The sequence below is a fragment of the Aedes aegypti genome, chromosome 3 (genome assembly GCF_002204515.2).
Source record: "Aedes aegypti strain LVP_AGWG chromosome 3, AaegL5.0 Primary Assembly, whole genome shotgun sequence".
NCBI classification, from domain to species: Eukaryota; Metazoa; Arthropoda; class Insecta; order Diptera; family Culicidae; genus Aedes; species Aedes aegypti.
The window spans coordinates 65,654,882-65,669,721 of record NC_035109.1 but is presented as its reverse complement, the minus strand read 5'-3'; the positions used below and the strand labels follow the sequence as shown (position 1 = coordinate 65,669,721).

The window sequence follows — 14,840 nt, the reverse complement described above, 5'->3', positions numbered from 1 at the left end:
TCGACGAAAACGAATAAGACAAAATAAATGTGACGTGATACGGGGCCGCCGAACTGAATCACGGGTGCAACGAAGACATGGACAAAAAAATAGAAAGCTGTTTTTTGGCAAATGTTTAGCGCTTTAATTGTTGGTGGTAACACGCTTTAATTTGCTGTAATTTGTGTTTTGAGGGAATGCTCTTACGTGGGATTGCTCGATTGATGGCACGAGTTATAGTTTTTTTACTCGATCCATCCATGTGTTAATTTATACAATGTTTGATGAGTTATTTTCATTATATTTGTTGTAATCTCAGAACTTGCAAATGTCTTGCAATTTCACGAAGACATTTTCACAGCGATTCTCATTACCATCCCCATAGTTGCGGCTCCCTACAAGGTTCCAAAATATCGTACGGCCCTTGAAAAATGTTTCCTCAAAAGTTTTCGGAATCAATCTGCCAATACTCCACTGTAAATCCGCTTAGGATCATATCTTGAATAAGAAACTTGCGAGGAGTATTTAAAGTACGGCATGACAAGTCCTGAATTGATTTTGGCCACATCAAAAGAAATTTTCTAAGCATCACGAAATTTTCTGAGTATCACGTGACTTTACCAATTGAATATCGCGAATATTTTTCTTCTCCGTGTAAAAAGTCGTTGGAAAATGTATGCTTCTGTGAACAATTCTTAATTACTATCGGTTGGTCATATTGGTTAATGCTATAACTCACGTGAGAATGTGCTATGACCATTTCAAATTTTCCAAAATTTTAACATTTAACATCGCTGTTCTCAGTCCATTTTCTCAATGACTACTTTTTACAGATAAAGCTTTTCAAGGTAATACAGATGTCACTGATTGATTCGCTTAGAATCTCAAAAAATACACCAGAAATGGCGTTCAGGGAATTTTTCAAAAAAAGTGTTATATATTTTGCAAGGAATTATGTAGAAAAATGCAAGGAAATTGTAATCAGCAATGGTTATAATAAGACACATTATGATAACTACAAGAGGAATCTGCCAATAGTTTCAGCGGAATAAGCTAAAAAGTTTGATGGATGATGGCGTAAAAAAAGCAGTGTTACAGGGCTGGTAGCGAGTCACTTTTTTGTGACTTGGTCAATTTTTTTAAACAAAACACTAAAAAGTCTCTTTATTGAGACATTACTACAAGTCACTTTTGCAACATTTTTGACCAAGAATTCCGAGAGTTAGTTCTAAATTACATAATTCCTTCAACAACTTCACTGTTCTTTGATGGATGATAGAACACTTATCGTCTAATGTTGAAAAATACCTTTCAAAATACGCATCCCAACCATTTCCTATATCTTTGACAAATGTTAACGATTCTATCTCATATATTAGAAAAATGAAGGCATAACAATCTCTATATGAATGTTGGCAATTTAAAAAAAAAAATATCGGTCAATTACGGTAAAAGTTAATTTAGAAAGGCGAACAAAACCTCAAAAATTGAATTTTGATTGAGGACAGATCAGTAAAACTTAATTGCATAAAGTTCAATCTCATCAACTACAGTAAATCTTATTCATTTCAAACAACTGTGTCTCAACAAAATCTCAACCAGTTTCATCTCATAGAAAAAAGTCACGGTCCTTCAATTTAACGTTTGTTTGGCTAACCATGGTATGTTATTGTTTCAGTAATATTTTATTAAAATTATTGAAATTTTTCAAGACTGTTCAACAACAATGCGGAGTACTTTTCTGTCTCATGCACCAAAATAAAGCTATTTATTTAATTTAGGGTTGCTGAATCCATTACCGTTTTCAAACATATTATAGCACATCTAGTTTTCGAGTTGGTTGTTAAATATGCAGAATTTGACAATTTCAGAAAACTTGCATGCAAGTTAAACAGCTTGAATGGTAATTTATTTGCTAAATTTGCCACAGAGTTCAAACTTCATGTGTTTAACAATACTTACGCGGCGTAACAAAAATGGTATTTTTGCGTGTCTCAATAATCAAATTATGTGTCTCTAGTAGATTTGGGGTCGCTGAATTTGATTCCGTTCTCAGAAATGTTTCAGCACGTCATAATTTTTGCAACAGGTCGTCAAAATTGTATAAAACACTGGTTTCATTGATGTTTACATGAAATTTCAAGTATGATTTATCAAACTTTTTTGTGATCTTATCCACTAAGCATGCAAAACAAGACTTAAACTTTCAATTCACATATAATTCATTTGAAGTTACTAGATAAAAATTAGTTTAAATCGATTTTTTCAACATGCTTGCAGTCTGCATGCTTTATTCTGTTCATAGCATCGTGTTGCGCAGTGTTATCAACAAAGTTCATAATAGCTTTGAAGCTCCAAAGTTGTTTTTGATGGTTTAGAGCTGTATTGCATTTTGACATATAAGAAAAACGAAGAATTCAGTATGATCGCAGCAAGCCGCGCGCGCGAGCAGACGTGTTTCAAAGCAACTGTCACGTAATTTCAATTCGGCTGACGAGTTTGTGAATCCGCTGGTGCAAGAACAAATTTTCAATGGATTTGACTAATATTTTCACAATCATAACTGTTGTCAGTAATAGTAGGCGTGCAGAACTAGAATGTAAGAACATTAAACATAGTATGCATTGAATTATGTAAAATAAAAAATTTTCATTCCACTCTCAAACGTCAACCAAACTAGAAGTTATTTTCTACGGGTCTTTCTAAAAGGTTATGGGCCTTGTGAAGAATTGAAGAAAACTTTAACCATGTCCAGAAGTGAAGCAGGAAGAAGCGGAGTCGGAGATCCAGGCGCAAACCCAAATCCCGTTCAAATTTCGTCGACGCTGCCGTCCATAGAACGTCTGTCCGGCCGTGAGAACTGGGCAACATGGAAATTCGCAGTTGAAACATTTTTGGAACTCGAAGATCTTTGGGAAGCCGTGAAACCGATAGCGAATCCTGACGGAACATTTCCGGATGTGGACGCACAAAAGGACAGGAAGGCTCGTGCTAAAATAATCCTGTTACTCGACCCCGTTAATTACGTGCACGTGAAGGACGCGAAGACTGCTCGAGAAACTTGGGCGAAGCTTGAGGCAGCTTTTGAGGACACCGGTCTAACCCGGCGTGTAGGCCTGCTCAGGAAGCTCATTTCAACGACGTTGGACTCGTGCAATTCCGTTGACACGTACGTAACCCAGATTGTTTCCACCGCTCATCAGCTGCGAGGTGTTGGTTTCGAAATCTCTGAAGAATGGGTAGGAACTTTGCTGTTAGCAGGACTGCCGGAGGAGTATAAGCCCATGATTATGGCACTTGAGAGCTCCGGAACCGCAATCACCGGCGACAGCATAAAAACCAAATTACTCCAGGAAGTGCAGACGACGACTGACAAGACAGCGTTCGTTGGACGACGGGCCCACCGGCGAGAAAGCAGCAAAGCGCAACCGACAGGCCAGCTGAGCAACCAAAAGGTCCCCGGTGCAAGCGCTGCCGGAAGTTTGGCCACATCGCTAAAGATTGCAAGGTAAACCGAGGATCAGCGTTCAATACCGTTTTATCGACAAACCACAGTGTCGATTCCGAAGCGTGGTATTTCGATTCAGGAGCATCGGATCATTTCACCAACAACAGCAAACTTCTGGTGAACCCGAGGACAGCAAGCGGTACGGTAATTGCAGCAGATAAAGTGGCGATGAACATCGTTGCGACGGGTCTGGTAAAACTGAAAGCGAAGTGCAGTCCCGAGTGCCCACCGATAGAAGTGAACAACGTGAAACTCATCCCCTCGATGTCCAATAATCTCCTCTCGGTAAGCCAAATCGTTCGCCGTGGTCACGTGGTGCAATTTTCTGCTGGCGGTGTGAAGGTGATCGATCCGTCAGGTACCGTCATAGCAACGGGATGCCATGATACGGAGAAAGGCCTGTTTCGATTCGAGGAGAAAACGACAACAGCTTCATCGTTAGCATGCACGACGAGCAGTATGGAATTGTGGCATAGAAGAATGGGACATCTGAGCATCGGCAGCCTGAAGCAACTGAAGGAAGACTTAGCTTCTGGTATCCAGTTTAGCGAGACGACCACCGGAAATTGTACCATATGTGCGATGGGGAAGCAGTCCCGTCTACCATTCCCTAAGAAAGGACATCGAGCCAGCGAGGTGCTGGAAATGGTACATTCCGACATCTGTGGCCCCATGGAGGAGACGTCCCTGGGCGGAAGTCGGTACTACGTGTCGTTTACAGATGACAAGACTCGGCGCATATTCGTTTATTTTCTGGAGAGGAAGTCCGAGGCCGAAGTACTCAGAGCGTTCAATGAATTCCACAGTCTGGCTGAGCGGCAAACCGGATGCAAGTTGAAAATTCTCCGAACAGACAATGGTAAGGAGTATGTTAATAAGTCTTTCCAGAAACGGCTGAAGGAACTAGGCATCCGGCACCAGACGTCAACGGAATATACCCCGGAGCAAAACGGTTTGGCGGAGCGCGTGAACCGAACAATTGTCGAGAGGGCTCGATGTTTGCTGTTTGAAGCGAATCTACCGAAGGCGTTCTGGGCCGAAGCGGTGGCAACAGCAACATATTTGGTGAATCGTTCCCCAATCAAAGGGCACAAGCGGACGCCAGAAGAAGCATGGAGCGGTCGCAAGCCGGATTTATCGCACATCCATGTGTTTGGTGCCAGGGTCATGGCACACATTCCAAAGCAGAAGCGCCGCAAGTGGGACCCTAAGTCGAAGAAATCTACACTTGTGGGTTTCGACGAAAACACCAAGGCATACCGCCTATACGATCCTGCAACAAGGAAGGTGTTCAAGTCCCGAGATGTCGTTTTCATCAGCGAACCGTCTCACGTAGAGGCATCCACTTCAGTACCAGTTCAAGCGAAGAAGCTAACACCGGTACGTACTTTTGTCAGGCTAGATTTCGAAGAAACACCAGCTGATGAAGTAGTCGATCCGTCCGAGCCAGAAGAGAGACCTGATCAAGAAGAGGTACAGTCCGACGATTCTGATGATTCCGAAGCTTCAAACTACTTCTCGCAAGTCGAAACCAGCGAAGGCGATTTCTCGGATGATGCATCCGGTGACGTGACCATCACTGCGCTCCCTCCGCGACAATCTTCATATCCACCCGAGTCACAGGTGTTGAGGCGCAGCGGCAGGGAGCGCGCTTTACCAGGCAAGTACCTTGATTTTTCTCTTCCGAGCAAAGGTCTACCGTCCTACAAATTTGCAGGCCAGCACAGCGTTCGACCAGCCGCCAATTCCCGCGGCGATACATCTTCAGATGGGACATCGGCCCCCGCATCAAATCTGCAAACGCATCAAACCCCAACGATAAGCAACTGTCTCGTCAGTAAGGAATCTGGCGACCCCCGGAACTGTTCGGAAGCCCTGCAATCCGCAGATGCCAACCAATGGAAAACTGCAATGGAGGACGAATATCAGGCGTTAATAAGGAACAACACGTGGGAGCTTGTCAACCTGCCACCCGGTGAGCGTGCAATAGGATGCAAATGGTTGTTTAAAACCAAACGGGACGAAAGAGGCAACATCGTACGGCATAAGGCGAGGATTGTAGCACAGGGCTTTACGCAAAAGTTTGGTGTGGATTACGATGAAGTTTTCGCACCGGTGGCGAAGCAAGCCACATTTCGAGCTCTGTTGACCGTCACCGCCCGTAACAATTGGTTCGTGAAGCATGTAGACGTTAAGACGGCGTACCTCAACGGAGAGCTGGACGAAGTCATCTATATGCGTCAACCAGATGGCTTCCATTCCGGAAACGAACGAACGGTTTGTCGTCTCAGGAGGAGCCTGTATGGCCTCAAACAATCCGCGCGCGTATGGAACAAAAAGGTGGACTCCGTCTTCAAGGCGATGGGATTCGTCCAATCGAAATCCGACCCGTGTTTGTACGTACGCAGAGAAGGAGGATCATTCACGTACATTCTCATCTACGTGGATGACATGATTGTTGTTACCGAAACTGAGGAGGAGTTCCAATCAATTTTGGACTATCTTGAAAAGCATTTCGCTATGACAAACCTTGGCGACGTCAGTCATTTCCTAGGAATGCAAGTGGAACGTGGTCGTGACGGGTTCAAGCTCAACCAGCAGGCGTATATCCAAAAGCTGCTCAAGAGGTTCAGTCTAGAAAACGCCAAGCCAGCAAAGGTTCCGCTTGATCCTGGATACCTACAACTGAAGGAGGAGGAGTATGACCAGCTTCCGAATAATAGCCAATATTTGAGCTTGATTGGAGGTTTACTCTATGTCGCATTACACACTCGTCCGGATATCGCAGTAAGTACCACGATCTTGGCACAAAAGTCCAGTTGTCCAAACCAGCAAGACTGGAATGAAGCGAAGCGAGTGCTGAGGTATTTGGGAGCAACCAGCCACTTTAAGTTGACTCTCGGATCCTCGAACACCGGTCTGGCGATGTATGCTGATGCAGACTGGGCAGGTGATCAGCGAGACCGGAAATCCAAGTCCGGACATTTAATCTTGTTCGGAGGAGGCGTAATCCACTGGAGTTCCAGGAAACAGTCATGTGTGGCTCTTAGCTCAACCGAAGCAGAACTGGTAGCTCTAGCAGAAGGTTGCCAGGAACTCATATGGATGAAGCGACTATTGGAAGAAATTGGAGAGCAATCTACTGAAGCCATCACCGTATATGAAGACAATCAAAGCTGTATAAAGTTGGTTGAGAGTGACCGCTTGGAACGCAAGACGAAGCACATTGAAACAAAATTCTTTTTTGTCCGGGATCTTCATCAACAGCAACAAATCAATTTGCAGTACTGTCCGTCTGAGGAGATGCTTGCCGACTTATTGACCAAACCACTACACCGTGTTCGTTTGGAGAATCTGCGAAAACAATTAGGCGTCAATCCAGATCCGCACGAGGAGGAGTGTTGTCAGTAATAGTAGGCGTGCAGAACTAGAATGTAAGAACATTAAACATAGTATGCATTGAATTATGTAAAATAAAAAATTTTCATTCCACTCTCAAACGTCAACCAAACTAGAAGTTATTTTCTACGGGTCTTTCTAAAAATAACTAACGCTGCGTCAGTGTTATAACTGATCAATTAGTGTTTCGGCCGGTGGAAGTGAAAAATCAAATTAGTATTTATTTTCATATGATGAAAAACTGTGTAGTGCTGCCCGGAATGAATTTAAATCATAACTGTGTTAAAAGTGAACATTAGTCAAAAAGAATTCCTAGAAGAAGCAAAGAAATGTTATGTTAGATATTTTTTCATAATTGATATTCAAATGGTGCACTGGTGAAGGAAACTGGAAGCCACCCTTTTTGGATAGCAAAATCGACTTGAATAATTTGGTGAGTTTGTTCCAATATACCCTTTAAGGTTGTTTTTTTTTTCAAATTGAGAGCTGGAGTCGATTCATTTTTTGTTAATTGCGTTATGGGTGGGTCTTCACGTCTTTCCTGAAAACGAGAAAAGGCGCTTAAGCCAAGGCTTTTGAGCCAGGGCACAAGGCAGAAATATCTGTGTCCCATCCCAAGACAAGGAGAACCAACACATGGAGTGTGCATTAACATTCTTAGCAACGCAACATCCAACGATTTCACAATTTGATCCTTGAGACACGCAAAAATGTCATTTTTTGTTACGATGTGTTATCCATACTTTCAAATGGACAATAATTTTGCTTGCTCGTGTTTGCCCCGAGAGGATAAAATGTAACATTCATATTTTGTAAGGCTATTGCCAATCTAACAAACAGTTTTACAGCTTTTTTTTAGAAAAACCACCGTAAGAAAGTTGAATCTGACGCAAATTAGTTTGTAGATATTTCATTAAAATAAAAAAAAAGTCAATCGGACAAAAACAGTTTGTAAGCAATAATTCGAAATTTTAGGAGTACAATTAGTGAACATTTAATAATTCAATTTCCAATAGTACTCGATTAGGGGCGATCCATTAATTACGTAAGGATTTATGGGGGGAGGGGGGGTTTGAGATTTCTTACGCGGCATACAATTTATTTTTAATTTTCATACAAAAAATCTTATCATGGGGGGAGGGGGGTCGAAAAATCCCAAAAATTGCCTTACGTAATAAATGGACCGCCCCTTACAACCTGCAGTAGATCACCTCAGATGTTGTCAAAATGCAATCAGTTTTATTTCAGTTCTGTAACAGTTAACACTGTATTAGAAAATATATTTTGACTTTTAAAATCACTTTTTTTGAAAACCGTATGTCTCTATTTGGTCACGCTTTCTCAAATATGCTTATCAATATAACTTTTTTTGACACCACTTGTCACTACCAGCTCTGAGTGTACTGAGTTGTTCGAAATCATCCGTAGGGTATCATGTAAATAAACCGAAAAAAAGAATTATTTTCTATTAAAGTTATCAACAGAAACAACAATTGTGACAGCATCGATTGGGTTATTCACGAGTAGCCGCAAATTTGCCTTTTCATGTTAGCTGAAAGTATCAAAAACTGGGTCTACCAAGTTACTTAGCCCGTATCCGCCCAGCAAACGGAAGAAATTCCAAATTTCTGCCTTTTGGCAATTTTTGACGGATTGCCTTCGTTATATCTCGTCTGCATGTCTAGTTTTTCGATCATTATTGGAATTTTCCGGAAATGTTCTCCGGTTTAAATTATTACGATGGGTCACTGAGTCAAGTCGGGCAATAATTACCTCAACTTTCTTTTCAATCAACTTTTATCCAGCTTATTAGTATAAATCTGACTCCAACTAAACTTGTTTTTATAGTCTCTACTATGGACAGAACTAAATTAGACACTAAGACCAGCTTTGGCCTTGGGTATTTGTTTGGTTATTTATGGGACCGCGAAAGCAGATCGATATCTATTATGAGTCTCCAATAGTGAAAAAGTGTGAGCACTTTCATAGTTATTTGGGTTTATTCCATGAGTGACGTGAGGTGAAAATTGACGGTCTTGTATTGCGAGGTCGAGTCGAGCGAGTTGAGAACTATCAGATTCGGGTGAAGTGATTTCCCGTGTAAATCAGATGGAGAGTCACTTCACTCGTATTGTCGAGTATTGTCACCTCGCTATAGTGTCCTTTTTGCTATGTTGCCCCATACATTCCGGAACCATCCAAAAGGTCAAACCAACATAAGTCTATGTAAGAGGCCATCCTCTCAATACAAAGTTATAGAACAGATATTTGCTATTTTCTTTCTAATATTGTACAATAAGCTGACGTCGAGACTTATAATATAAACTCACGGAAGTTTCATTGCATTTCAAAATTGTTTTAAAGAAATTTCTAATTGCCCTCTTTTACAAAATATAGACGTAATACGAAACAAGACAACTCCCTGTCATATTTTTATTGCATCAGATTCCATTGATTCATTCGCTACAACAAAGTAATAGCCATGACTAGACTCTAAAATCCCAAATATAAAATGTCAAGATCGTATTATCGATCGCGATCGCTTATATGCATATTTGCCATTTTGTGAGCTGCACAACAAAATGTCTCTGCGCTGTCTAGTGGAGTATAAACTTAAACTCGAAATCGAACGCCGCTGTTGCCAGCCGCCTTTCACGCGAAGGCAAAGTCCAAAACTGGTTCACTCCATGAGTTGCAGCTCAAAAAATAAACCGAACAAAAAAGATCACAACATGTAACGCAAAACAACTAATTCGATGCTCTGGTACCGTTTCGGTTTTACCGCTGCAGTGGTTGCGCCTTTAAGCGAACGTATTACATTTTGCGATCCGTACAACCTTCATAATAATAATCGGGTCGTAAGTCGACAAAAACGAATTGGAATGGAAGAACGACTTTCTCCTCGTTAAAACTTGCAATTATTCCAAATTTCTGATAAAGTTTAGTGTCTTAAACAATGTTGCGTAAGTTATGAAGTGCAGTACGTTTGATAAGTAGGTTTAATAATAAAAACCCGAAATACACTTCAAACTGATCGTGCCAAGCAGCAATGACTAAATCATCAGTCAGATCGCATTTCGTTCGCTTCTCATCCCAAATTTCCAAACAAAATATTTACACACACGATTGGCGGGAAGTGAAAATATTCAGAAGAATTCCAAGTCCCGTTACAATCGCGGCGTTGGATTTCGTATGCCAGTCATACATGCTGTAATAAGGCAAGCAGACACTCACTCTACACAAACCAGACACAGTGGTCCAGAAATGACAAAAAAAATTCTATATTAACTGTTTTCATCCATGAATACTGTTGTGGAGTATAATTTAGGGTTGCAGCCCCTATTATAGGCATATTTTCTATTGTCACCATCATTTTGGTTTTCACAGAACAACAGATTTGAACTACATATTTGATATTTGATTTAAGATGTTGTTTATGAATGTTTAACTTTGTTTTCAAACTTAAAACCATGTTTTGATATTGAATTTTGTTAGATTTTCACAAAACTGGACCTCCGTGCGAGCTTCACTACCGCCCGTGACCCATTTACCGGTGATAGACGGGTGGGCAAGTCTTCGTCGGAATAGTTTTACCAACGATTTTTTTCCTTCTGATGGGAATTGACATGAATCGATTGTCGCCTCGCCAGGCACAACTATAAGTCTAGTATACAATCTCCTTGCAGGAAAGTTGCGTCATATAACTTCGCGAATTGCCAATCCACAACGTCTCTCTCAGTTGGGAGCGTCAAGATTGGAGCGAGAGAACGGCTCCCCGGCGGTCTCCACCGAGTCCAAAACAGGTTGCCTTTCGAATTTAAACCTGAACAACAGCCTCCACCACAGTTTGCATACGTCGACAGTCTCCAGCCACGTGCTTTTTTATCAGCAGCGAACAATGATAGCTTGAGAAGAATCAGGCACACATACAGTATTGGACAAAATATTTTCGACTTTTTCGATTTTCCATACATAATTGTCAAGTTTAAAGAGTTGGACCTCAGAAGTTATTTATGGATTGATTTCTTGCTGAACTTTTATAAACGTCCTATCACAAAAATAAATCTTATCTAACATTGAGAGATTCTCTCCTCTTTGGCTCTCTTTCGATAATTACAGCTAGCTTTTACAAAAAGCGCGACGTATGTAATTGTTGTTAGGGTATTAATCGAAGTGTAGAGTATATATTTTAAAAATCGAGTTATGTCTGAACTGTGAAAATTTCATCCTAATCGCTCCATAAATGACTTAGATCTAACCCTCCAATATTGACGATTTTGTATGGAAAATCGAAAAAGATGCAAATGTAATGTCCAATATTGTAGAAGAGAACTTAATGGAAGTCTCGCGTTCATTAAAACAACCATCGTTGTATTGTTTGAATGTCACACATTGCTGCGATAGACGATAGCCGCCGCCGGTCTTTATCGAGCGCTCGCGACCTATCGTATGTCTTGGTGGTCGTAGAAATACCGGTTTACTACGCACAGAACATAGTAGGCTATGCATGCGACATATACACCGTGCGGTCTGTCTAGTATGTCGACTTGACTTTCAATACTGAAAGTAAAATGTGTGTGGGGAATTGGCCGTGGAGGAGAAATGAGCGAAAAACCGGTCACCGGTCAGAGCGTTGTAGTGATGGAACAAATAGATTGGCTGGACTTGATTTGGCTCAGATAGATATTTACATAAATAACTATATGCTATGACGAAGAATAAAAAAAATGATTGGGATAAGACTTTGTCTTCATATTTGTGTCTGAGAATGTCACTGACGTAATAGTTTTTTTCCTTAAAAAATCTTAATCCTACAAGAGTGAACCTTGAAAGATTTTGGTTCAGGATTCAACCAGTCATATTTTTCTAAAAAATTCTCCAACATTCTACGGTTCAGGTCTATGACTCTTGAAGAAACATGAATTAAACTAGGAATTCCAATCAAAATACTTCAAAATATCAATCCACAGATACTTCCAGGGATTTTTTAAGGAATTCATCACTGATTCTTCCCTAAATTCTCCTAGGGTTTCCTTAGGATTTCTTCCAGAATTAAATCAACAGTGATATCGCTAATCTCCGTAAAATACTTCGAGATTCCTGCAGCAATTATTCTGGTGATTTTTCCAGAAATTCTGTGATTATTTTTTCCAGGAATTCTTCCAGGAAAATCTCTGAAAATTCCTCCACGTCCATCACGAAAATATTTCAGAAACCTCCTAAAAATTTATTTGATTCTAAAGAAATCCCTTATATAAATTCTGTTTAAACTTCTTGAGAAGCTCCCGTTGAATTCCTGTTGGAGGTAAGTTTGGCAAGTATCTCTCATAGAATATCTAGACACTTGAGGAAATCTACAAGTGTTCTTGCTGAAATAATTATTGTAAAGATTGACGAATGAAGCCTACCCTATTGATGGTAACCCTAAATGGCATCTTTGAATAATGTATAAAAATAAACTTAAGAGATTATTCGATAAATCTACGAAGCCCACAAGTTCATCCCGAACCAACGGCTTTACTTCCCTTCGGAAGGATGCCGTCACTGATTTTTAGTGACTATCTCGCGGATGCGATTCGATCCCAGGTCCTCGGCGTGAGAAACGTGTGTTCTAACCACAACACCAGGTCCGTCTCGAAACGAATTACTTGAACCATTTTTTTTATAAATATGTGGAATACTTTGAGGGAACATTTTTGATTGTAGACAACTTTATGGCGAATTTTTTAAATAAAAAATATATGAATGAATTTCAGAATATTCCGAAAAAATTCTGACAGAATCTAATATTCAACAGCACAAAATAGAAAACTAGGCTGAAATTTTGAAAAAATTTCTGTGATTTCGAACTTTTTCGTCCCCATAAACATTAACTCCAAAACACAATTGATTTTTGACGAACTCGAGACATGTCGAATTTGATGAAAGTTGTACATAAGTAATTAGAAAATGATTCCATGCTTACTTAAAATATCTACATTTCAACTGATTGTTTCAATCAGGGATGCCAGGTTGGAAGACATGTATTCCATTGGAAGACATTTGAGTAGTGTGGAAGACATTTGGAAGACGATAGATTTTTGAAAGACTTTTCAGAATTTGCGAAGACATTTGGAAGACAATTTTAAATTATTGGCAGTTTTAAAATCCCTAAATTAAAAAAAAAAAACATGTGAGTTGAAAAATACAGAATCGCTTCTATAAGATTTTTGCACAACTTACTCTATCTTTAGCTATCCCTCTCCGAATTACATTGAAAATACTCCACTGATTTCTTTAGATATTAATCTGAGAACTCCTGCAAGGATTCTTCCAGAGTTTCTCCTATAAACTCTTGCAGAGATTTGTCAAAACATTTTAGTAATTCATTTAAATATTATTCATCAAAGGTATTCAGGGATTCCTACAATGATTTTTTCTAAAATCTGTTTCAGTGATTCTCATGTATTTTTTTTTACGAATCCTGAGATTGCTACAATCGTTGATTCTGAAATTATCCCAGGGACTTTCGGGATATCTGTCTAGATTTTTTCCACTGGTTTCTCCGGAAACTCCTTCAGAATTTCTTCAACAATTGTTTGACAATATTTCAAACAATATCTGCAAAAATATCCTTAATAAATGTCCATGATATTATTTCAGATTTGTTTAAGAATACTCTTAGGTATGTTTCAAAAAAATCCGTGGAGTATTCTAGATACTTTAGGATGAAACTAATTAAAACAATTCTAGTGAAAATCCCGCAAAAATCTTTTTGCAAATTCTTAAGACGATCTGGATAATTTTTGAGTTTCTCTTTTTAAGAACTTGTAAATCAATTTTTTATCATTTTTTTTTAAATATCATAGAAGTATGATCTTGCTAGAAATCCTTACCAAAATTCTCGGATAAATTGCCCAATGGAATATAGAGAATTTTTTTTGGGAGATGCTTTGGAACGAGCCCTGCAGTACATTGCTAATATACACATGGGAAGTCCTAGAGAAATCCTGAACAACCAGAAGTAAAGGTGCAATAAAAAGTGCTTTGAAATTGAAATTCCGTTCCATGAATTTTAAAGCTGATTAAAATACACACATCATGAGCAATGCAAAAATAAACAAGTATGCTAATTAAAAGTGTCTTAATTTTTTTGAAGAGAATCAACATGCATTTAATAAGAATTATTTTTTTCTATGGAACAGTTCTTGGAGATTTCCTGAAGTTCACCAAAATTCTAATCCATATTCCAAAGTTTTCTCCAAAAAAAAAATTATTTCAAAAACTAAACAAGATTTTTTTTTTCAAAAACAGAGTTTTTTAAGTTTATATATAATCTTCAATTGTTTATTCTAGAATTTCACTTGTCATAACTTTGAACATTTCTCTAAAGATTCTTTAAACAATTCTTTTGGCATTTCATCCTGGAATACTATCCATAATTCCGTTATGGAATGTTTTGGATTACTTCCAAAGACTTTTCAGAATATAAAAGGTATACCGTTTTAAAATTTGACTTACACTGCACCGAGAATTTCCAATGAAATAAAGGCAAGTTTTCGTTCACAAATCCGTCTAGAGATACCACTGGTGATACCTCCATGAATAGTTATAGAAGTTTCTTCAAATTATTCCTGCAATTTTTGGAGTTTTGTAAGAAATTCTAGATTTTAAACAATTAGGGGAAGATTTTCGACCCATTCATATGATTTTGACTTTTTATGAAAATCCGAATATTGGCACAGATTTCTCATGGGTCGTAAATTAGTGCTTTTCCCCTATCTCTGAGGAGTTTTTTTTTTCAGAAGCTTTCATAGATTAATGCAAAGAGAACAAAAAGCCGCTGTAAAAAAAATTACCACCGTCTATCTGGAGTTTCTGTGATGACAAATATTTAAATTCATCGAATTTGTTTTGCTACTAACTACCAATTTTCAACCTGGAATTTCTCCGTAAATTTCCTCCAGGAATTTCT

The 14,840-nt window shown here is 39.2% G+C and overlaps 1 protein-coding gene across 3 annotated transcripts in view; it reads right to left on the bottom strand.

Moving 5' to 3' along the window:
• LOC5578801 (probable basic-leucine zipper transcription factor J) overlaps positions 1 to 14,840 on the bottom strand; it is a 76,964-nt gene that overhangs the window by 14,407 nt on the left and 47,717 nt on the right. The window lies entirely within an intron of this gene.